Here is a 25,566-nt window from a genome sequence, read left to right as displayed (position 1 = left end):
CCTCTGGTGTGCCAGCTGAGTGGTTTAGAAACCCTGTGTTCAAGGTTTCAAATAGTGGTCATTTGTAAGTGACCAGAAACCCCAAAGTGGCCAAGACTTGAGGCAGGCATGAAGAATTGAAGAGGCGATAAGTCCCAGGAGAGGAAGTCAAAATGGAAAAGGAGGTGAGTTTTAGATACATTCAGTCAAGACTCAGTGACCAGGATACAGAATCTCAAACTAGTATGAATGGAAAGCTTTTTTAAACCTAGGTACAGATGACAACAACTTTTGCAATTATTTTCTTTGTTGCTTACATGATCAGGGAATTTAATCCTATTCCACAAACCTACTCTATAATCATGGTACAAAAAAATAGTAATTCTCATAGTGGCTTCTGTTTGTTTTCTATAGCAAATGTCAAAGTCCACCTGTGATATTTTAAGTGGTGATTGGAAGATGGCCATTTTTCTAAGTTTTAAAGAGACACATTATTGACACATTTGTGGACTCTAGTGTGAATCACAATTTCACTACCATGTGTATGAGAGTCCAGAGAACAAAGACAGCGTTTCCCTCTGTTTTGAATGCTGTGGTCTCTGGCATAAGTTCTGGTTCATGGCCGATTCTCCAAAAACACTTTTTTCAATTGAGATGCTTAGGTTCAGAATGTTAAGAACAATCCAGATCAAGCCAGCTGTGTTCTGAAACAATGTTGTTTTCCTCAAGCCGTCACTTTCTCTGAGTTGGAAACTTTACTTGATCAATAATGACTTTTCTGAAAGCCATAATTCCAGAACCCCATAAGTTGACTTTCAAGGCTGCTAGGCACTGCACATCTGTCACTTCTCTTTGACAATCTGCAAGGTGTGACCGCAGCATCTGTAGAGAGTGGATTAATAACACTGTCCTGCTTTGTGTGAGAATCCCCAAGGTGGAACAGGAGGCTCAACACAGAGTCTGCTACATTCTTAGCATGCTGGCTGGAATTAAACACCTCATTTGAAAACCAAGACACACAAAGAAGAAAATGGAACAAATCCCTGGCTTTCAATTGCATTGCAAATAGGACTGAGTGAGGCTTAAGTGTGGAATTCTGCCTAGATTGTTCTGAATCTAAATGGTTCATCTCTTGCAGAAGAGTGGTTGGGTTATTTCAATGTTTGAGACCAGGTAAAAATGTTGAGTATATAGGCTACTTTTCCATACATTCAGCCATTTTATTCACTCATTTGGTGTGGATGCCCATTATGTGCTGCAGATGAAGCAGAGAAAAAGACAAAACAAATTTCCTATCCTCATGGAGCTTATATTCTGGTGATAGAGACAGACAATGAATAAATGGACAAATAAATACATAATGCCATCAATGAATAACAATAACTCACAGTAAGATTGATATGGTGGTACCATAATGCCTGACACCAGATATGATGAATGACAGTGACAGATAATGATCAGGGATGGTCTTTCTGAGGAAGGAACCCTTTGGGTAGAGAATGAATGAAGTGAGGGTGGGGACCATGTAGAGATAACTCGGGGAAAAGCTCCTGGCAGAAAAAAAAGAGAATATTCAAGGGCTCTGAGGTGGGAATGAACTTGGCATTCTGGGAAACAGCAATAAAATTGGTGAGACTGCATAGAAATGAATGGGGAGACAGTGATGAGGAATAGAATGAGAGAGTAGAAGCCGGCAGCTTGTGAAAGGCCTGTTTGCTGGGATTTTGGATTTGTTCCAGGTGTGGATGAAAAAGCAATGGAGGATCTAAAAGAGAGGGGAAAATAAGGTCTGATTTACATGTTTAAAAATTACACTGCGTGGCCGGGTGCGGTGGCTCACGCCTGCAATCTTAGCACTTTGGGAGGCTGAGGCGGGTGGATCACCTGAGGTCAGGAGCTCAAGATCAACCTGGCCAACATGGCAAAAACCTGTCTCTACAAAAAAATACAAGAAATTAACCGGGCGTGGTGGCGCATGCTTGTAATCCCAGCTACTCAGGAGGCTGAAGCAGGAGAATCACTTGAACCTGGGAGGTGGAGGTTGCAGTGAGCCAAGATCACACCATTACATGCCAGCTTGGGTGATAGAGCAAGACTCTGTCTCAAAAAAAAAAAAAAAAAGAAATTACACTGTATGACAGGCAGAATAATAGTCCTTCAAAAATGCCCATACCCTAATCTCTGGAACTGTGAATATGTCACATTACATGTCAAAGGGGAATGAAAGTTTCAGATGGAAGTAAGGTTGCTAATCAGCTAGTCTTAAAGAGGTTGTTTTGGATTTTGCAGGTGCTCCCAATGCAATCACAAAGGTCCTTAAAAGTGGAAGAAGGTGGGAGAGGTCAGAGTGATATGAAGAGAATTCAGTCTACCACTGCTGGCTTTGAAGATGGAAGAACGGGGCTATGAGCCCTGGATTGTGGGCAGCCTGCAGAAGCTGGGGCAGGGATTCCACACAGGCACCTCTAGAAAATAATGCAGCCAGCCAGTCCTTAGGCTTTATCCCAGTGAGAGTCAAGTTGGACTTCTGACGTACAAAAGAGTAAGATGATGGATTTATATTGTTTAAGCCACAAAGTTTGTGGCAGTTTGTTACAAGAGCAATAGAATATTAATACACTGTAGCCTCTGTGTTGGGGATGAACTGTACCATCTAAAAGTAAAGGGAGTACAATTAGGTTGTTCCTGTGATTTTAGAATTCAGGGAAAATGGTCTTGACAACAGGGACAACAGTGAAGGTGGTGGGAAGTGGTCGGATTTGGGATACATTTTCAAGCAGACAAAAAATTGTCTTGAATAATTCCCAGAATTTTGGTCTAAGCCATTGAGTTTGAACAACTAGATGAGTAGTAGTGCATTTACTGACAGGGGAAAGACAGGGGAGCTATGGTTTACAGGAGAAAAGAAAGAATTCTGTTTTAGAAATTAGTTTGAGGTCTTTTTCAGATACCCTAGTGGAGACGTTGATTAGGCAATGGGATAAATGATTCTGAAGCTCAGGAGATGGGTCAGGGCTAGAAATATAAATCTGGGATGGCAAAGTTACAAAATGGGAGAGGCTTTTATCCTAGATATTATGGCGCCACCCTCAAAACCGCACTACTTATACTTGAAATGTTATGTGAGAAGAAAGAATGATTTTGGATTTCTGAAGCACTTATTATTTGCTGTCTTACAGTTACTAAGCTGATAATCTAACTAATTCCCCAAACTGTTTAATCACTTTATATTCAACAAAATTTGAATTTCCAAAATTGCTCAAATTAAATCCAGAGAACAGTAGTATCTAGCTTATTTTGTTGCAGATTTAGGGACATAGTCATAAATATTTCCTGATGATGTGTTCTTATCTAAACTTGCTGGGGCAAATTGGGTGACAAAAACAACTGTGGTTTCAGTGGGTGCAGCCTTTATCTGCGGTTGAAAATAGCTCGTCACAATGTCGACATTTGGAACAGCCTGTTGAAGAAAGAGAGGGGAGGATGTGCCACTTCCCTTTTAGGGTGCACACATCTCTTCCACTCATTTCCTCTGGCTCAAAAATAATATATAGTCCCATTTAAGATTTTTGTTTTTGTTGTTGTTTTGTTTTGTTGTTGTTTTGTTTTTGTCTGGATGGCCATCTGTGCAGCTGAGATTGTGGGGTTCAGTTACTAATGAACAAAGAGAAAGTAGATATTGGAGACAATAGTAATTCTGTCCCAGTCAGTTCCTTTGGCCACCCTAGTAATCTTATGTATCCTTCTTTTTGCACCTAGGACACACTCACCCTTCCCCAAGGGTCGCATGCCAGGTACTACATCCAGCTCAAAGCCCCAGATCTGCAGGTGATGCATAGACTTTCACTAGAACTAGATGTGGCTGCTCATAGTTCAGGGAACTATAACCTAAAAAACTAGTTATTTGACCTCCCCAGTGTAAAACAGCAGAGTAGGAGCTGTATAGTTGCAATTAAAACACACAAAAGTCAAAAAGCCTCCAAGTTAGAAAGAAGAGTCTGAAGGGGCAGTACTCACTTTATAACAGTGATCAAGTGCTGACATACAGGAATACCAAAGGCTCCTGTATTAGGTCTGCTAGAGCTGCCATAACAAAATACTACAAACTGTCTGGCTTCAACAACATAAATTAATTTTCTTACAGTTCTGGAGGCTGGAAGTCTACAATCCCAGTGTCAGCAGGTGTGGTTTCCTCTGAGGCCTCTCCTTGGCTTGCAGATGGCCACCTTCTCCCTGTGTCCTCATGTGGTTTTTCCTCTTCCCACAGCCCTAATGTCTCTCCCTCTTCTAATAAGGAGACCAGTCACTTTGGATTAGGGCCTGCCCTAGTGGCCTCATTTTAATTTATCCACCCGTTTAAAGGCCTTATCTCCAAATATAAAGTCCCATTCTGAGATACTAGGGGTTAGGGCTTTCACATAGGAATTTAGCAGAGGGTGAGGAGTACAATTCAGCCCATAACAACTCCTTTCCCTAGCAATGGAGTCAATCCCTTATTTAGCTCATCTGGCATCCCTGGCTTTATTCTCTGGGCAGAACTTTTTGAATTCATGTCTGTGTCTGCTCTAGGACCCAGATCATAGAGCATCAAGTGAGGTCAGAGAGGTTCTTGCCTCAGGCATAAAAGTTAAGGGGGCACAAAAAGACTTGATAATCAAAAAAATTTTTAATAATATGTTTTAAACAAACAAAATGAGTGTAAAGGATCTATAAATCTATGGTGAACAAAATAACACTGTTTAATAAAGATAGGATTGTATGGATGACTTTTCTTTTCATCTCAGGATCTGATATGACTTCTTATGGCACTGCTACAGATCGTGTTAATATTAAAAATTTTGCTGTTTTGTTCATCCATGATGTTTTGCACTGATTCTGATTCTATAAAGCATTGTATTAAAATAGTATTTTGATTACTGACTGTTTTTGCACTACCTTAAATTTTGTACTGGAGACCAGGGCCTCAACTTGCATTACTTTCATCTTGCTCCCTCCTCCTCCAACCCTTTACTTTTTCTTCTGGAAATTTTTTCTTGTCCGTCCCCCCTTCACTACATCTGAAGTGGACACAGGAGAGGGTATCCTTCCTAGTGACCAAACCACATTATGTTGGTGCAAGTTCAAAGATCTATACGTGTTTTAGGTGTGTAGCAACACCAGGCTTTGGTCAGCTAGGTTTCCCATTCATTCAGCATATAATTTCCTAAAAAACCTAGTCAATTTCTGGTCTATTTCTTTCTTTCTTTCTTTCTTTTTTTATACTTTAAGTCTTAGGGTACATGTGCACAACATGCAGGTTTGTTACATATGTATACATGTGCCATGTTGGTGCGCTGCACCCATTAACTTGTCATTTAACATTAGGTATATCTCCAAATGCTATCCCTCCCCCCTCCCCCCACCCCACAACAGGCCCCAGAGTGTGATGTTCCCCTTCCTGTGTCCGTGTGTTCTCATTGTTCAATTCCCACCTATGAGTGAGAACATGCAGTGTTTGGTTTTTTGTCCTTGTGATAGTTTGCTGAGAATGTTGGTTTCCAGTTTCATCCATGTCCCTACAAAGGACATGAACTCATCATTTTTATGGCTGCATAGTATTCCATGGTGTATATGTGCCACATTTTCTTAATCCAGTCTATCATTGTTGGACATTTGGCTTGGTTCCAAGTCTTTGCTATTGTGAATAGTGCCGCAATAAACATATGTGTGCATGTGTCTTTATAGCAGCGTGATCTATAATCCTTTGGGTATATACCCAGTAATGGGATGGCTGGGTCAAATGGTATTTCTAGTTCTAGACCCTTGAGGAAAACCACACTGACTTCCACAATGATTGAACTCGTTTACAGTCCCACCAACAGTGTAAAAGTGTTCCTATTTCTCCACATCCTCTCCAGCACTTGTTGTTTCCTGACTTTTTAATGATCATCATTCTAACTGGTGTGAGATGGTATCTCATTGTGGTTTTGATTTGCATTTCTCTGATGGCCAGTGATGATGGGCATTTTTTCATGTGTTTTTTGACTGTATAAATGTCTTCTTTTGAGAAGTGTCTGTTCATATCCTTCACCCACTTTTTGATGGGGTTGTTTTTTTTCTTGTAAATTTGTTTGAGTTCATTGTAGATTCTGGATATTAGCCCTTTGTCAGATGAGTAGGTTGCAGAAATTTTCTCCCATCCTGTAGGTTGCCTGTTCACTCTGATGATAGTTTCTTTTGCTGTGCAGAAGCTTTTTAGTTTCATTAGATCCCATTTTACAATTTTGGCTTTTGTTCCCATTGCTTTTGGTGTTTAGACATGAAGTCCTTGCCCATGCCTATGTCCTGAATGGTATTGCCTAGGTTTTCTTCTAGGGTTTTTATGGTTTTAGGTCTAAGATTTAGGTCTTTAATCCATCTTGAATTAATTTTTGTATAAGGTGTAAGGGAGGGATCCAGTTTCAACTTTCTACATATGGCTAGTCAGTTTTCCCAGCACCATTTATTAAATAGGGAATCCTTTCCCCATTTCTTGTTTTTGTCATGTTTGTCAAAGATCAGATAGTTGTAGATGTGTGGTATTATTTCTGAGGGCGCTGTTCTGTTCCATTGGTCTGTATCTCTGTTTTGGTACCAGTACCATACTGTTTTGGTTACTATAGCCTTGTAGTAACCACGTTACTGCCTTCCTTTGGAGGAGGAGAGGTTCTCTGATTTTTAGAATTTTCAGTTTTTCTGCCCTGTTTTTTCCCCATCTTTGTGGTTTTATCTGCCTTTGGTCTTTGGTGATGGTGACGTACAGATGGGGTTTTGGTGTGGATGTCCTTTCTGTTTGTTAGTTTTCCTTCTAACAGTCAGGACCCTCAGCTGCAGGTCTGTTGGAGTTTGCTGGAGGTCCACTCCAGACCCTGTTTGCCTGGGTATCAGCAGCGGAGGCTGCAGAACAGCAGATATTGGTGAACAGCAAATGTTGCTGCCTGATTGTTCCTCTGGAAGTTTTGTCTCAGGAGTACCCAGCTGTGTGAGGTGTCAGTCTGCTCCTACTGGGGGGTGCCTCCCAGTTAGGCTACGCGGGGGTCAGGGACCCACTTGAGGAGGCAGTCTGTCCATTCTCAGATCTCCAGCTGCATGCTGGGAGAACCACTACTCTCTTCAAAGATGTCAGACAGGGGCATTTAAGTCTGCAGAGGTTTCTACTGCCTTTTGTTTGGCTATGCCCTGCCCCCAGAGGTGGAGTCTACAGAGGCAGGCAGGCCTCCTTGAGCTGTGGTGGGCTCCACTCAGTTGGAGCTTCCAGGCTGCTTTGTTTACCTACTCAAGCCTGAGCAATGGCGGGCGCCCCTCCCCCAGCCTGGCTGCTGCCTTGCAGTTTGATCTCAGACTGCTGTGCTAGCAATGAGTGACGCTCCGTAGGCATAGGACCCTCCAAGCCAGGTGCCGAATACAATCTCCTGGTGTGCCGTTTGCTAAGACCATTGGAAAAGTGCAGTATTAAGGTGGGAGTGACCTGATTTTCCAGGTGCTGTCTGTCACCCCTTTCCTTGGCTAGGCAAGGGAATTCCCTGACCCCTTGCACTTTCTGGGTGAGGTGATGCCTCGCCCTGCTTTGGCTCATGCTCGGTGCACTGCACCCACTGTCTTGCACCCACTGTCTGACAATCCCCAGTGAGATGAACCTGGTACCTCAGTTGCAAATGCAGAAATCATTCGTCTTCTGTGTCGCTCACGCTGGGAGCTGTAGACTGGAGCTGTTCCTATTTGGCCATCTTGGCTCCACCCCCCGGTCTATTTATTTCTAATCAATTCTATAGGACAGTAATAACAGCCAGTGGTCTCATCCAACATACTTCTTAAGCATGAAGATTTCAATCTTTTATTTTCTGTCCTTTATGTGCTGCCCATTCTCACTCTGACTTTTTTTTTTTTTTTGAAGGTAGCTGAGGTCATTAAAAAATATATTTGGTTGGGAAGAAAAGATCCTAAGTCCAATTTGTGCCTTTGTGCCCCCTCCCATTGTCTGGCAGAGAGTGCTTACTGGAAAGTGCTTGAGCAACGCCTAGCCTATAGGCTTGTCTCCAGCTAAGGCTGCTTCTTCAGAATCACCAGAATAGAGAAGCCATTAACTTTCCAACCCTGTAGGGTTCCAACTATCTAGACCCTTCCTCACCCCACCCCCCGAAAGAAAAAGAAAAAAATGCTGACCCAAATGGAACTTAATTTCCTTCCACCTCTACTTTTAAGTAGGCTGACTCTAGCTGGGATTCAGCCCATTCTTACAGGACTTTGCTAAAAATGACAAGAAGCAGTTAACAATATCCTGCACTGATATTCTGAAAAAAATTCAACACATTCCTAAAGTGGGTTCTGTTAGCATGGGTTCCGATGTCCAAGCTATCACAGGAGACATTGTGATAGGCAGAATAATAACCACCCCCAACCCTTACCCAAAGATGTCCATGCCCTAATCCCCAGAACCTGTGAATACATACCTTACATGGCAAAGAGGAATTAAGGTAGCAGATGCAATTAAGGTTAATAATCATCTGACTTTAAGATCAAATAGTTGACTTTATCCTGGACTATCTAGGTGGATTCATCAAAATCACATTGGTTCTTAAAGGTAGACGAAAGAGGCAAAAGAAGAGGTCAAAGCGATTTGTAATGAGAAGGATTTGACCTGCTGTTGCTGGCTTTGCAGATGGAGGAAGGGGCCATGATTCAAGAAATGCAGGCATCCCTAGAAACTGGAAAAAGGAAGGAAATAGGTCTCTCCTACAGCCTGCTGAACAAAGCATAGCCATGATAACAACTTAATTTTTAGTTCTGTACGAGCCATTTAGGGTTTCTGACCTCCAGAACTGTAAGATAAAAAAATTTCTGTTGGTTTAAACCATTAAATTTGTGGTAGTTTTATAGAGCAGCCATAGGAAATGAAAGAAGCATTTTTATCAAGTGTTTTGCAATTCAATTTTTAGCCTGAATTTTTTTTGCTCTTGCCACTCACTGCCTAACCATTAAGCCAATGTCATATATGTTCAGTTGTGTTATGCCATTATCCCACTATAAGTACCACATTCTATTCATTAGTACATTGTTTCATAGCTCTGACAAGACCCAAAATAACTCTGGCTTAAGCAAGATAGAACATGAATCTATTTTACGTAAGTCTGAAGAGAAGCAGACCAGGGCTGTTCCAAGGGTTGGTAATACAGACCTCTCTCTTGTTCCTCTGACATCCCTAGGTATTGCTTCCATCCACATGGCTGAAGAAGATTCATCATCATATTTTAGTTACTGGAATGAAGAATTGGGAAGTGAAGGGCACACACCTTCCCTTTAGGGCCATAACTTGAAAGTTGCACACATCATATTTGCATTCCATTGGCCTGAAAATAGTCACATGCCATATTTAGCTGCAAGGGAAGATACCATGTGTGATTTCTAGTTTGGTGGTCATATGCTGAACTCAAGTTTGAAGACCCTATTACCAAAAGGAGGAGAATGGAAGTATCAATTCCTGCTACATACAGGAGGTGACAATTTCATTGTTCAAAGAGAAAACTTATTTCAATTTTCACCCCAAGAGAGGAAAAACACTTATCCTAGCAAAGTGACTTTAAAATTCTTCCCATGGACACCAGAGTGGAATGGGGTCATCACAGAATCAGCATTCCTGCAAGGATGTTTTAGGTATAGAAAGAATGTTCAAGTAACAGACGGAGGGTTGCAATGGTGCATTGGCAAATGAGTGTTGAAATCAAGCAAAACTCTCATGTAAGGCTAAGATTTAGTGGAAACCTTTCACACCAAAAGTGGATATCCCAGAGTAGATTTGGGGATAGGAGGACAACATGGAAAATACGAAGAAAGCTCCAGATAAGATCGGCCTAGAGGCTCTTTTCTTAGCCATTATAGTCAAGAGTTACCATCAATCCTCCTGGTGAGGAGAAACCAGAGATTGTTGCCAGAATCTATTGTGTATTGTTTTTAGATTGACTTTTAAATGTAGAGATTAAATTGTAGATTTTTTTTTTTTCATTTTCAACAAATCCTGTGGTCATCTTCATGAAAATCTTGAGTTAAATACCCACGTGGGTGCTGTCACACGTAGATACTTGGAGGAATTAGTTCATGCAGTTAGAGACCAGATTCAGAAGCCCTGAGTGGGAAAACCCAGGTAGGCATCTCTATTCTGGAATTCTAACAAGATGTGTTACTTGGGGAGCTTAACCTTTCTAAATCACTAAACAGTATTGAAGTGTCCTGGCAGTTTAGGTCACTGTGCTTTTTCACCCACTGACATTCTGACATTTGTGCTAAATATCATTGGTTATTTGCTCACTATCCTATGAAATATCAACAATTCAAAAACATCTCAATGTCTGAAAACTTCGAACTTTAGTGATTCTCTTGGCTGATGTCCTTATGCTTTAGCTGAGGTAGGAAACTGGTACTCAGAGAATAAATGAGTTCACATGCTAAATGGTTTGTTATTGACACAGTCACATTTGGAGTTTCAGCCCTGATTGCTACTCCACTATTCTGCATATTATGATTTTCTGTTTGATTTTCCCCTTATTTCCATTTTTAATCACCTAAATAATACGTTTATTATTTTTTAAATATTACATTACAGATAAAGCACTGTATCTTTACTATATCCACTACTAATAATTTGCACTACTAATTTTAGTTCTTTACTCCTGTCATCATGAATAATCCCTTATGAGTTGAGTGTCCATGTCCTTTAATATCCATGTTTGTGTGTACTTTTCATGGAACACATATAGTATTGTAGGTTTTTCTTTACTGGGTAAATGGGATCGTACTATACATACTCTTCTGCAATTTGCTTTTACTCTACATGTTTTTATGATGTTTACATATTGATACACAGATCCAAATCTTTCCTATCAGTTAATGTATGATATTCCATAATCCAAATAGACCACATCTTATTCCTCTATTTTATTTAGTCATTTCTCTCTTGATACACATTTCATTTGCTTTAAGTATTCACTATTAAAGCTAATCACATTTATGCATTCAACATTCAGTATTTCTTTAATCACTCCAAAAAGAAAAAAAACACAAACCAGGAAAGCCTGAAAGGTCATAGCCTGTCATTTGGAATTATGGCCTGTGGAAGATAAAGATTTAGATTTCAATTATTTAATTTTACATTAAACATGTTAGGAGTCCTAGAGTCAGATTAATAGAATTAAAATAAATTAAAAGAAATATCAGCAATCCTCAAGTTTATCTTTTTTCTTTCAAGGAATTGATGCGAAGAATTAAATGATTTCATATCCAAATTACAAAATGACAATTGATGGTTTGTGCTCTCTATCCATCTCTGTTACACGGACCACCTTCCTTGCCATCTTTCATGTTAGAATTCCTTAAGCCATCCTTAGCTTCTTCCTGCCCCCAACCTGTCCTCCTTTTTCATTTACGGTACTCCTGAGCAATCTTCAGAGACCCATATACGTTCTAAATTTCTCTCATCCACCTTGGTCCACTCAGAACCACTGCTCTATGATATAAACCATTAGTCTATAACATAGGCTCTATTATGGTAAAAATCAACTTCCCTTTCACTTGCCCATGACAGATAAGACTACTCTACAATGGCACTGTTTTCTCTTCAAATGTTGCCTCAGAATTATCAAAATAATAATAGATAATTATTATCAATAATAATATTGATCTTTCTCCACACTGCCCTATAAAAATTTAAATTAACAAGTGAGATGGGACCTATTTGTCATCATCACTATGAAACTGGCTGTTTCTAGGCCACACACTAATGGTTCCCTGCAGATGGTGGTTTGTGTACATCACTTAGTTGTTACAGTTGCTTCATTTTTATCATCTGGTATCTCCTGCGTCATGTACTCTACCCATCCCCAGGACCCAGTTCAATTCCTTCCTTTCCCTAAAGCCTGCCCCAACTATTCCTGTCCATAGTGCCCTCTTTTCTCTTCATTCAGGTGGTACTTACCTTACATTGTGGTATAAATAACTCACACCTCTTGCTTTTCTCCCAGATGCTCAAAAGATAAAGGCCATGACCTTCACTTTCCCACTCTTCTGCACATCTACCATAGTATTGAGAACCTAATGTAATCCCGGGTCTCACTGTGTGAGTGAGCTACTATTGGGTGGAAAAGGCACTAAGGAAGTATAAAGCCTTACATATGGAATGTTTGCAAAAAACTGAGATGTTAATTTGTCAACAATTATTACCAGAATCTGACCAATAACTTGGTATTTTGAAAAATGCACTATTTTAAATCATTTATGTTCTTCAAAATAAATGTAATATTTGTTCATTATAGACTCTCTGGAAAATACAAAAAGAAAATAAAAATGATTTCTAATTCCTGCACTCAGAGATAAGTTCTGAGGGTATTCAGTTTTTTCATTTCCCCCCTCAAGTTATTCATCTGTTTATTTGCTTATTTATAGGATAATCCAGAAGAATCAGAAAATGCAGTTTTATATTTTGCTTTTTGCAATTAATATCACAATTTTCTGCATTTAATGGTCCATAAAAAGGCTTTTTAATGGCTACATAATATTCTATTACTTGATCTGTTTCATAATTTCTCCAATCACCTATAATGGAACATTTAGGTATTTCCAGTTTTTCACTGCTACAAATAAATGAGATAAAAATTATTGAGTATTTACCATGGGCCAAGCATTCTGCTGAGTCCTTTATCTTCAGTGACAGTTGAATATCCGTAACAATCCTTTGGAGATGATGCTTTGATTATACCCGTTTTTCAGATGAACAAGCTTACTGTGGAGATTGGGTCCCTCATCCAAGCTCATGGCTGTTAAGTGATAAAGCCAGAATTCTCACACAGAAGATTTGGCTCAGGAATCTGTGCTAATTAGTATGCATACAATCATGAGAAATTCTTCTAAAACAGAATTCTTTGTCCACATCTCTAACACTTTCCAATGAAAAAAATAGTAACAGTGTAATTACTGAATCAAAGGATGTTAAAAAACCTTCTATTATCAAATTGCTATTTTCCAAAAAATTATGTTGATTTATAGTCAATATATGTAATATAGGGGCCTGCTCCCTTTCCCTGAGAGAGACATCTTTAGTTAGTCATATATGTCAACGTATAACCTTGTATTCTAACTACAGTACTTTAACATTGATCACATTCCATTTGCTTATTTATATTTTAGTATGTTTTGTTATACTATGAAATCCTTAGGAGCAAGACTGAGTCTCATATTTCTTTTAATTCACAATGCCTACTACTGTGCCAGATATACAGTAAACTCTCAGCATGACCTCTGTTTTTTGTTTTGTTTTGTTTTAATTTAATTTAACTTAATTTTAAGTTCTGGGATACATGTGTAGGATGTGCAGGTTTGTTACATAGGTAAACGTGTGCCATGGTGGTTTGCTGCACCTATCAACCCATCACCTAGTTATTAAGCCCAGCATGCATTAGCTATTTATCCTGATGTTCTCCCCCACATCCCCTGACTCTGACAGGCCCCAGTGTGTGTTGTTCCCCTCCCCTGTGTCATGTGAAACACATGACATAATTGTTCAGCTCCCACTTATAAGTGACAACATTTGGTGGTTGGTTTTTTGTTCCTGTGTTAGTTTTGCTGAGGATAATGGCTTTCAGCTTCATCCATGTCCCTGCAAAGGACATGATCTTGTTCCTTTTTATGGCTGCATAGTATTCCGTGGTGTATATGTACCATATTTTCTTTATCCAGTCTATCATTGATGGGCATTTGGGTTGGTTCTATGTCTTTCCTATTGTGAATAGTGCTGCAGTGAACATTTGTGTGCATGTATCTTTATAATAGAATGATTTATATTCATTTGGGTATATACCCAGTAATGGGATTGCTCAGTCAAATGGTGTTTCTGGTTCTAGGTCTCTGATGAATTGCCATACTATCTTACATTCCCACCAACAGTGTAAAAGCATTTCTTTTTCTCCTTGCCAGCATCTCTTGTGTCTTGACTTTTTAATAGTCGTCATTCTGACTGATGTGAGATGGTATCTCATTGTGGTTTTGATTTGCATTTCTCTAATGATTAGTGATGTTGGGCTGTTTTTCATATGTTTCTTGGCCACATAAATGTCTTCTTTTAAAAATGTTTTTTCATATCCTTTGCCCAGTTTTTAATGGGGTTGTTTCTTTTTTCTTTTTTTTATTATACTTTAAGTTTTAGGGTACATGTGCACAATGTGCAGGTTAGTTACATACGAATACATGTGCCATGCTGGTGTGCTGCACCCATTAACTCATCATTTAGCATTAGGTATATCTCCTAATGCTATCCCTCCCCCCTCCCCCCACCCGGACGGTAGTTTCTTTTTTCTTGTAAATTTGTTTAAGTTTCTTGTAGACTCTGGATATTAGACCTTTGTCAGATGGATGGATTGCAAAAACTTTTACCCATTCTATAGGTTGTCTGTTTACTTTGATGATAGTTTCTTTTGCCGTGCAGAAGCTCCTTAGTTTAGTTAGATCCCATTTGTCAATTTTTGCTTTTGTTGCAATTGCTTTTGATGTTTTCATCATGAAATCTTTGCCCATGCCTATGTGCTGAATGGTATTGCCTAGATTTTCTTTCAGGGTTTGTATAGTTTTGTGTTTTACATTTAAGTCTTTAATCCATCTTGAGTTAATTTTTGTATAAGGTGTAAGGAAGGGGTCCAGTTTCAGTTTTCTGCATGTGGCTAGCCAGTTTTCCAAGCACTATTTATTAAATAGGGAATCCTTTCCTGCTGCTTGTTTTTGTCCGGTTTGTCAAAGACCAGATGGTTGTAGATGTGCTGTCTCATTTCTGGGGTCTCTATTCTGTTCCATTGGTCTATGTGTCTGTTTTTGTATCAGTACCATGCTGTTTTGGTTATGGTAGCCTTGTAGGATGGCTTGAAGTCAGGTAGCATGATGCCTCCAGCTTTGTTCTTTTTGCTTAGGATTGTTTTGACTATACGGAGTCCTTTTTTCTTCTATATGAATTTTAAAGTAGTTTTTTTCTAATTTTGTGAAGAATGTTGATATGGTTTGGCTCTGTCCCAACCCAAATCTCATCTTGAATTGTAACTCTCACAATTCCCACATGTTGTGGGAGGAATCTGGTGTGAGGTGATTGAATTATGGGGACAGGTCTTTCCTGCACAGTTCTTGTGATAGTGAATAACTCTCATGAGATCTGATGGTTTTAAAAATGGGAGTTTCCCTGCACAAGCTCTCCTTTTGTCTGCCACCATATGAGACATGGCTTTCATCTTCCACCATGATTGTGAGGCCTCCCCAGCCACGTGGAACTGTGAGTCCAATAAATCTCTTTATTTTGTAAATTGCCCAGCCTTGGGTATGTCTTTTTTAGCAGCATGAAAACAAACAAATACAGTAAATTGATACTAGTAGAGTGGGACATAGCTGAAAAGATACACAAAAATGTGGAAGCAACTTTGGAACTGGGTAACAGGAAGAGATCGCAACAGTTTGGAAGCCTCAGAGGAAGACAGGAAAGTATGGGAATGTTTGGAACTCCTTAGGGACTTGTTGAATGGCTTTCACCAAAATGCTGACAACGATATGAAGAATAAAATACAGGCCGAAGTGGTCTCAGATGGAAATGAAGGACTTGTTGGGAACTGGAGCAAAGATGGCTCTTGTTTTGTTTTAGCAAAGAGACCAGCAGCATTTTTCCCTGCCCTAGAGATTTATGGAACCTTGAACTTGAGAGAGATGATTTGGGGTATCTGGTAGAAGAAATTTCTAAGCAGTTAAGCATTCATGAGGTGACTTGGGTACTGTTAAAGGTATTTAGTTTTATAATGGAAACAGAGCATAAAAGTTCAGAAAATTTGCAGCCTGACAATGCGATAGAAAAGACAATCCCATTTTCTGAGGAGAAATTCAAACCAGCTGCAGAAATTTGCATAAGTAATGAGGATTCAAATGTTAATCCCTAAGACAATGGGGAAAATATCTCCAGGACACGTCAGAGGTCTTCACAGCAGTCCCTCCCATCACAGGCCAGCAGGCATAGGAGGAAAAAATAATTTGGGGGCCAGGCCCAGGGTCCCCATGCTGTTTGCAGCCTAGAGACTTGGTGCCCTGCATCCCAGCCACTCCACCCGTGACTGAAAGAGACCAACATAGAGCTCAGCCCATGGCTTCAGAGGGTGCAAGCCCCAAGCCTTGGCAGTTTCCACATAGAGTTGAGCCTGCAAGTACACTGAAGTCAAGAACTGGGGTTTTGGAACCTCTGCCTAGATTTAAGAGGAGGTATTGGAATGCCTAGATTTAAGAGGATGTATGGGAATGCCTGGAAGTCCAGGAAGAAGTTTGCTGGGGCAAACTTCATGGAGGAGCAGGGCCCTCATGGAGAACCTCTGCCAGGGCAGTGTGGAAGGGAAATGTGGGGTTGGAGCCCCCACACAGAGTCCCTACTGGAACACCACCTAGTGCAGCTGTGAGAAGAAGGCCACTGTCCTCCAGACCCCAGAATGGTAGATCCACTGACAGCTTCCACTATGCACCTGGAAAAGCCGCAGACAGCACCAACCCATGAAAGCAGCCAGGGAGGAGGCTATATCCTGAAAAGCCACAGTGGCAGAGCTGCCCAAACACCATGGGAACCCATCTCTTGGATCAGCATGATTCAGATGTAAGACATGGAGTCAAAGGAGATCATTTTGGAACTTTAAGATTTGACTGCCCTGCTGGGTTTCAGACTTGCATTGGGCCTGTAGCCCCTTGTTTTGGCCAATTTCTCCCACTTGGAATGGCTGCATTTACCCAATGCCCGTGTCCCCATTGTATCTAGGAAGTAACCAACTTGCTTTTGATTTTACAGGCTCATAGGTGGAAGGGACTTGCCTTGTGTCAGATAAGACTTTGGACTGTGAACTTTTGAGTTAATGCTGAAATGAGTTAAGACCTTGGGTGACTGTTAAGAAGGCATGATTGGTTTGGAAATGTGAGGATATGAGATTTGGGAGGGGCCAGGAGCTAAATGATATGGTTTGGCTGTGTCCTCACCCAAATCTCATCTTGAATTGTAACTCCCACAATTCCCGTGTCTTTATCAGCAGTGTGAAAATAAACTAATACAAATGTCAATGGTAGTTTAATGGGAATAGCATTGAATCTATAAATTATTTTGGCAGTATGGCCATTTTAATGATATTTATACTTTCTATCAATGAGTATGGAATATTTTTCCATTTGTTGTGTCACCTCTGATTTCTTTGAGCAGTGGTTTATAGTTCTTCTTGTAGAGATATTTTACTTCTCTTGTTAGCTGTATTCCTAGGTATTTTATTCTCTTTGTAGCAATTGTGAATGAAAGTTCATTCATGATTTGGCTCTCTGCTTGTCTGTTGTTGGTGTATAGGAATGCTTGTGATTTTTGCACATTGATTTTTTATCCTGAGACTTTTGCTAAAGTTGCTTATCAGCTTAAAAAGCTTTTGGGCTGACACAATGAGGTTTTCTAGATATAGGATCATGGCATCTGCAAACAGAGACAGTTTGACCTCGTGTCTTCCTGTTTGAATACTCTTTATTTCTTTATCTTGCCTGATTGCCCTGGCCAGAACTTCCAAAACTATGTTGAATAGGAGTAGTGAGAGAGGCCATCCTTGTCTTGTGCCAGTTCTTAAGGGGAATGTTTCCAGGTTTTGCCCATTCAGTATAATATTGGCTATGCATTTGTCATAAATGGCTCTTATTATTTTAAGTATGTTCCATCAATACGTAGTTTGTTGAGAGTTTTTAACGTGAAGGGATGTTGAATTTTATTATAGGCCTTTTCTGTGTCTATTGAGATAATCATGTGGTTTTTGTCTTTAGTTCTGTTTATATAAGATACGTTTATTCATTTGTATATGTTGAACCAGTCTTGCATCCCGGGGATGAAGCCAGCTTGATTGTAGTGGATAAGCTTTTTGATGTGCTGCAGGATTCCATTTGCCAGTATTTTATTGAGGATTTTTGCATCAATGTTCATCAGGGATATTGGCCTGAAGTTTTCTTTCTTGTTGTATCTCTGCCAGGTTTTGGTATCAGGATGATGTTGGCCTCATAAAATGAGTTAGGGAGAAGTTTCTCTTTTTCAATTGCTTGGAATAGTTTCAGAAGAAATGGTACCAACTCCTCTTTTTACCTCTGGTAGAATTTGGCTGTGAATCCATCTGGTCCTGGGCTTTTTTTGGTTGGTAGGGTATTAATTAGTGCTTCAATTTCAGAACTTGTTATTGGTCTATTCAGGAATTCATCTTCTTCCTGATTTAGTCTTGGGAGGGTATGTGTGTTCAGGAATTTATCCATTTCTTCTAGATTTTCTAGTTTGTTTGCACAGAGGTGTTTATAGTATTCTCTGATGGTTGTTTGTATTTCTGTGGGGGTAAGTGGTGATATCCCTTTTATCATGTTTTATTGTGTCTATTTGATTCTTTTTTCTTTTCTTCTTTATTAGTGTAGCTAGTGGTCTGTTCTATTTTTTTTAAAAAAAAAACAGCTCTTGGATTCATTGACTTTTTTTAAAGGTTTTTTTCTGTCTTTCTTCCATTCCACTCTGATCTTGGTTATTTCTTGTCTTCTGCTAGCTTTGGGCTTTGTTTTCTCTTGGTTCTCTCATTCTTTTAGTTGTGATGTTAGGGTGTCAATTTGAGATCTTTCTAGCTTTTTGATGTGGGCATTTTAGTGCTATAAATTATCCTCTTAACACAGCTTTAGCTGCATCCCAGAGATTCTGTTGGTTGTCTCCTTTTATTCTCATTGGTTTCGAAGAACTCCTTGATTTCTGCCTTAATTTCATTAATGACCTAGAAGTCATTCAGGAGCAGGTTGTTCAATTTTCATGTAGTTGTGTGGTTTTGAGTGAGTTTCTTAATCTTGAGTTCTAATTCAATCGCACTGTGGTCTGAGAGACTGTTGTGATTTCAGTTCTTTTGCATTTGCTGAGGAGTGATTTATTTCCAAATATGTCATCAGTTTTAGAGTAAGTGCGATGTAGTGCTGAGAAGGTGGAGAGTTCTGTAGATATCTATCAGGTTCACTTGACCCAGATCTGAGTTCAAGTACAGAGTATTTTTGTTAATTTTCTGTCTTGCTTGCTGATCTGTTTAATATTGACAGTGGGGTGTTAAAGTCTCCCACTATTATTGTGTAGGAGTTTAAGTCTCTTTGCCGGCCTCTAAGAACTTGTTTTATGAATCTGGGAGCTCTTGTATTGGGAGCATATATATTTAGGATAGTTAGCTCTTCTTGTTGAATTGACCCCTTTACCATTATGTAATGCCCTTCTTTGTCTTTTTTCATCTTTATTGGTTTAAAGTCCGTTTTGTTAGAGACTAGGATTGCAACCCCTGCTTTTTTTGTTTTCCATTTGGTACATTTTTCTGCATCCTTTTATTTTGAGTTTAGGTGTGTCTTTACATGTAAGACTGGTCTCTTGAATACAGCTTGCTGATGGATCTTGACTCTTTATCCAGCTTGTCATTCTGTGTCTTTTAATTGGGGCATTTAGCCCATTTACATTTAAGGTTAATATTGTTATGTGTGAATTTGATCCCGTCATCATGATGCTAGCTGGTTATTTTGCAGACTTGTTGATGTAGTTGCTTCATAGTATCATTGGTCTTTGTACTTCAGTGTGTTTTTGCATTGGCTGGTGATGGTTTTTCCTTTCCATATTTAGTGTTTCCTTCAGGAGCTCTTGCAAGGCAGACCCGGTGGTGATAAATTCCCTCAGCATTTGCTTGTCTGAGAAGGGTTTTTTTCTCCTTCACTTTTGAGGCTTAGTTTGGCCAGCTATAAAATTCTGGTTTGGAAATCCTTTTCTTTAAGAATGTTGAATATTGGCCCCCAATATCTTCTAGCTTGTAGAGTTTCTGCTGAGAGGTCTGTTGTTAGTCTTATGGGATTCCCTTTGTAGGTGTCATGGCCTTTCTCTCTGGCCGCCCTTAACATTTTTTTTCTCATTTCAACCTTGGAGAATCCGATGATGATATGTCTTGGGGTTGTTCTTCTCATGAAGTATGTTACTGGAGTTCTCTGGATTTCCTGAATTTTAATCTTGGCCTGTCTTGTTAGGTTGGGAAACTTCTCCTGGATGATATCCTAAAGTATGTTTTCCAGCTTGGTTCCATTCTCCCTGTCTCCTTCAGGTGCCCAAATCAGTTGTAGGTTTGGTCTTTTTACATAATGCCATAGTTCTCGGAGGTTTTGTTCATTCCTTTTCATTCTTTTTTCTCTAATGTTGTCTGCCTGTCTTATTTGAACAAGATAGTCTTCAAGCACAGAAATCCTTTCCTCTGCTTGGTCAATTCAACTATTGATACTTGTGTTTGCATTGTGAAGTTCTCCTGTTGTGTTTTTCAGCTCCACTGGGTCATTTGTGTTCCTCTCTGAACTGGTTATTCTGGTTAACAGCTCGTGTAATGTTTTATCATGGTTCTTAGCTTCTTTGCAATGAGTTAGAACATATTCCTTTAGCTTACTGAAGTTTGTTATTACCCACCTTCGGAATCCTACTTCTGTCAATTCATACATCTCAGCCTCCACTTAGTTCTGTGCCCTTTCTGGAGAGGTGTTGCGATCATTTGAAGAAGGATAGGCACTCTGGCTTTTTGAGTTTTCAGCACTTTTTCATTGATTCTTTCTCACCTTTGTGAATTTATCTAGCTTCAATCTTTGAGGCTGCTGACCTTCGGATGGGGGCTTTTGTGGGAATGGTTTTGTTGATGCTGTGTTGTTATATTCTATTTGTTTGCTTTTAACAGTCAGGTCCCTCTTCTGTAGGGCTGCTGTGGTTTGCTGGGGGTCCACTCCAGACCCTATTTGCCTGGGCCTTTCCCACACCTGGAGGTGTCACCAGTGGAGGGTGCAGAATAGCAAAGATAGCTGTCTGCTTATTCCTCTGGGATCTCTGTCCCAGAGGAACACTGACCTGCTGTCTGTGGGAACGTTCCTGTATAAGGTGTCTTATAACCCCTGTTGGGGGTTCTCATGCAGTCAGAAGGCATGGGATCTGGGACCCATTTAACAAAGCACTCTGGCTGCCCCTTGGCAGAGAAGGTGTGCTGCACTGGGCGGTGTGCTGTACTGGGGGAAATCCCACTTGACTGGACTGCCCGGATTCCTCAGAGCCCACAGGGGAAATGTTAAGTCTGCTGATCCATGGAGACCATGGCTGCTCCTCCCCCGAGGGGCTCAGTCCCAGGAGGATCAGAGTTCTGTCTCTAAATCCCTGGCTAGGGTTGCTGAAATTTCTGCAGGGAGGCCCCACTCAGTGAGGAGGGATGGGTCAGGATCCAACCTAAAGAGGCAGTCTGGCCATGATGTGCCATAGCTGCTGTGCTGTGCTGTGGGGAATTACTCCTGAGTCTGAACCATCCAGTCTCAGTCTCTCCAACACTGGCAGGGGAAATACAGCAGACTAAAGCTGCAGTGATGTCTGCTGCCCCTCCTCCAGAAGCTCAGTCATCTTAGGCAGCAGCAGTGATGATTGCCACCTCTCTCCCACCCCAGGAGCTCAGTTGTCTTAGGGAGAAGGTAGCTGCAGTGATGATGGTTGCCCTTCCCCCTGGGAATTTGGTAGTCTTAGACAGTCTCCAGCCGTGTAGCCATGAGAATCTGCACAGCTCTGTGCTTGGGACCCAAGGCCCTGGTGGCATGGCCTCACAAGGGGGATCTCCTGATCCAAGGGTTACACAGATCCCTGGAAAAAGTGTGGTTTCCTGGGTGGGGTAACACAATCACTCACCACTCCCCTTGGCTAGGGGTGGGAGCTCCCCTTGCCTTGTGTGACTCCCAGGTGGGCCGGTGCACCATCCTGCTTTTCCTCACTCTCCATGGGTTGCATCAACTCATAGTCAGTCCCAGTGAGAGAACCTGGATACCTCAGTTGCTGGTGCAGAATTCACTCCTCATTTTCCTTCTTCTTGGTGGGAGCCTCCGACTGCAGCTGTTTCTAGTCAACCATCTTGGCCCCTCTTCAGCCTCCTTTTTTTTAAAAGCACCATGACTTACAGTTTCAGGTGCTAGTTTGCTGTACACAATTACATGTCACTTCGCTTTCCTCTCCATTCCCCACATTTCCATAATATGGAGCTTCAGCTCTAAACTTTCTGGTCTCCTACTGACCCTCTGTGTGCCCTCCCTACCTTGTTCTTTCTCACAACCTAATTCCCAGCTCTCCAAATCCATATCAAATACTATCTTCACCCTGAAGTCTTTGCTTTTACCATCTTCCCCTCCAGTGCTAAACTGTCACCTTCCTAACCCTCCTAAAGGATTGACTGTTTTAATATACATACTATGACAATAGATTTTTTTTACTATTTTACCATATAATTTCTTTAATGAATCTTTAATAATCTTAAGGCCATTTATTCCTTATACTTATTTCTTATTCCCTGCTCACCCTAAACTTATTTTAAGACTTGGCACTTGCCCCCGTTCTCCAAGCTTTATGGAGGTGGTTCACTATAAGCACTCAGAACTTCCTCAAGCATTCAGGGATGGGCCAACGAGTTATCATGTTTCCAGGCATGTGTCTGGGTGGGGCTGAGTGGCTTCAGCCATAATGATATTTTGAAAGAAAGTTCAGGGATCATTGATTTTTCTCATGTCATCCTACAAAAAGAACTGTTTGGTTTCTGTCTCCTACCTCCATCACAGTTCTAACTAGAGGCTTTCAGAATCCTATGGGTGAGTTCAGAACATTTTATCATGGGAATGGTTTAGGGAGCTTGTAATTAACTGGTTTTCCTGGCAATCTACAGGACTCTTGATCACTACTATCTCTGATCAACATAAATTACTGAATTTCCCATGGTTGAAAAAAATACTGCCAGATAATGAAAGCTTGTTTCTGTTGCATGCCCCAGTCCTCCAGTGAGGCTGATGCATTTGGTTATCCCATCAGTTTCCATTGCAGTTCATCTAAATGTTATTTTTAGCATAGTTTACATTTTACAGATGACAATATTTTTTTTTTCCTCTTGGTATCAACACAGATTTTTTAAATAAGAATCCTTTGGCATATTAATATGCCCTAATAAATCAAGTACATATGTTTTAAAACCACACAGAAATATTCCATTTGCCATTAAATGTGTTGATACAGTTGATCTTTTATCATATTTTTCTATTTTTTTCTGTAATATTTGTCTATTTTTCTGTTGATCTTTTATAATTTTCTATTTTTACCTTTTGAGATCTGCACTTAGGGAAATTATTTAATGTAGAAATAGTGAACTCCAGAGGTTGGTAGGGACAAAGATCAGCAGAAGTGGGCTAGAGGATTTTAAAAGAGAGAGAAGAAGGAAAGGAGAATCTGAAGCCTGGGTACTTCTGGTTTATGGCAATCTTAGCATAGCAGAAATGAAAGAAGCGAGGGCAGCACTGGTAGTGAGGGGCTGAGTACCAGAGGAGCCAAAAATAAAAAAGAAGCATTAGAGACACTAGAAAAATTCAGAAGAGCTGATGGGAAAAACAGATGATGGTGAAACAATTGGCAAAGATGAAGGTCAACTCCAGAATGAAAAGTCAGTAACAGATGAAGAACAAAAATACAGAATTTAAAGAAGAGGCTATACACCTCTTCAGCCTCTAAACTCTACCCCTGCTTTCAATAGTGCTTTGTAATTTAACAATAGCTTTCACAGCCAGAAAACTATTAGGCAGAGAGGAAGTGAGTCAGTAACAAAATTGTTTACTAACCAGATAAATGCTACAATTCCAATAGCTACTAAGGCTCTTTAATGAAAAGATTGTTTCCAGATTTTGGCAGAAAATACTTGGCAAAAACAACAAGAGTTCTTTGGGCTTGGCATGAAGTTCTGTCTATTATATCTTGCCAGGCCAATTTCACACTTAGAAAGAGAGGCAAGAAACTACTGCTTACCCAGGAAGGGGTGTTCACATTGGAAACGGAGAGGGAGTAATATGAGAGTCAAGATTTAAGGACTCATTTTTATTTGTTATTTAATTCAATCATGCAACAAGTACTCATTGAACACCTAATAAGTGCCAAACATTATTGTAGATTCTAAGAATAAAAAGCTTATTGATATTTAAGGAATTGCGGTGGGTTATTCCAGGAGTTGGCAGATTATGGCCTGTGGACCAAATCTACCCACTGCCTGTTTTTGTAGTTTATTGACCCATTTATTATGTATTCTCGGTCTCCTTTTGTGTTAAAATGGCAGAGTTGAGTAGATGGAATGAGGATGGCATAGCCTGGGAAAGTAAAAATAGTTACTATTCTAGTATATATTACATAATTGTCCACTGTTAGTTATGACTTTAACATACAAATGTAAAAAACAGGTATTAGAAAATTATGTATTATTCTGCTATTTAATATTCTGTTACATAAATGCTATTATTTCAGCATTTAAACAAAACAGTAATAGCATAAAGTACCAGTGGCAATTAGTAGTATAAATAATGTGTGGGAAAATATAAAAAATTTTGTTATTTGATACTTTACAAAAATAGTTTTCTTTTTTTTTTCTTTTTTTAAATTTTTTAAAATTTTTTATTATTATTATACTTTAAGTTTTAGGGTACATGTGCACAATGTGCAGGTTAGTTACATACATATACATGTGCCATGCTGGTGTGCTGCACCCATTAACTCGTCATTTAGCATTAGGTATATCTCCTAATGCTATCCCTCCCCGCTCCCCCCTCCCCACAACAGTCCCCAGAGTGTGATGTTCCCCTTCCTGTGTCTATGTGTTCTCATTGTTCAATTCCCACCTATGAGTGAGAACATGCGGTGTTTGGTTTTTTGTCCTTGCGATAGTTTACTGAGAATGATGATTTCCAATTTCATCCATGTCCCTACAAAGGACATGAACTCATCATTTTTATGGCTGCATAGTATTCCATGGTGTATATGTGCCACATTTTCTTAATCCAGTCTATCATTGTTGGACATTTGGCTTGGTTCCAAGTGTTTGCTATTGTGAATAATGCCAAAATAAACATACGTGTGCATGTGTCTTTATACCAGCATGATTTATAGTCCTTTGGGTATATACCCAGTAATGGGATGGCTGGGTCAAATGGAATTTCTAGTTCTAGATCCCTGAGGAATTGCCACACTGACTTCCACAAGGGTTGAACTCGTTTACAGTCCCACCAACAGTGTAAAAGTGTTCCTATTTCTCCACATCCTCTCCAGCACCTGTTGTTTCCTGACTTTTTAATGATTGCCATTCTAACTGGTGTGAGATGGTATCTCATTGTGGTTTTGATTTGCATTTCTCTGATGACCAGTGATGGTGAGCATTTTTTCGTGTGTTTTTTGGCTGCATAATTGTCTTCTTTTGAGAAGTGTCTGTTCATGTCCTTCACCCACTTTTTGATGGGGTTGTTTGTTTTTTTCTTGTAAATTTGTTGGAGTTCATTGTAGATTCTGGATATTAGCCCTTTGTCAGATGAGTAGGTTGCGAAAATTTTCTCCCATTTTGTAGGTTGCCTGTTCACTCTGATGGTAGTTTCTTTTGCTGTGCAGAAGCTCTTTAGTTTAATTCGATCCCATTTGTCAATTTTGGCTTTTGTTGCCATTGC

At 40.0% G+C, this 25,566-nt stretch overlaps 1 long non-coding RNA gene across 1 annotated transcript in view; it reads left to right on the top strand.

The window, feature by feature from the left end:
• Window positions 1-25,566, top strand: part of LOC129047516 (uncharacterized) — a 253,448-nt gene that overhangs the window by 85,843 nt on the left and 142,039 nt on the right. Inside the window, exon 4 of the long non-coding RNA XR_010141289.1 lies at window positions 2,269-2,521. This is a non-coding gene — a long non-coding RNA (uncharacterized LOC129047516). The remainder of the gene's footprint in view (window positions 1-2,268; window positions 2,522-25,566) is intronic.

Source organism: Pongo abelii, chromosome 7 (assembly GCF_028885655.2).
Source record: "Pongo abelii isolate AG06213 chromosome 7, NHGRI_mPonAbe1-v2.0_pri, whole genome shotgun sequence".
Lineage (NCBI taxonomy): Eukaryota > Metazoa > Chordata > Mammalia > Primates > Hominidae > Pongo > Pongo abelii.
The sequence above is the reverse complement of the archived record's forward strand: the minus strand, read 5'-3'. Positions and strand labels throughout refer to the sequence as shown.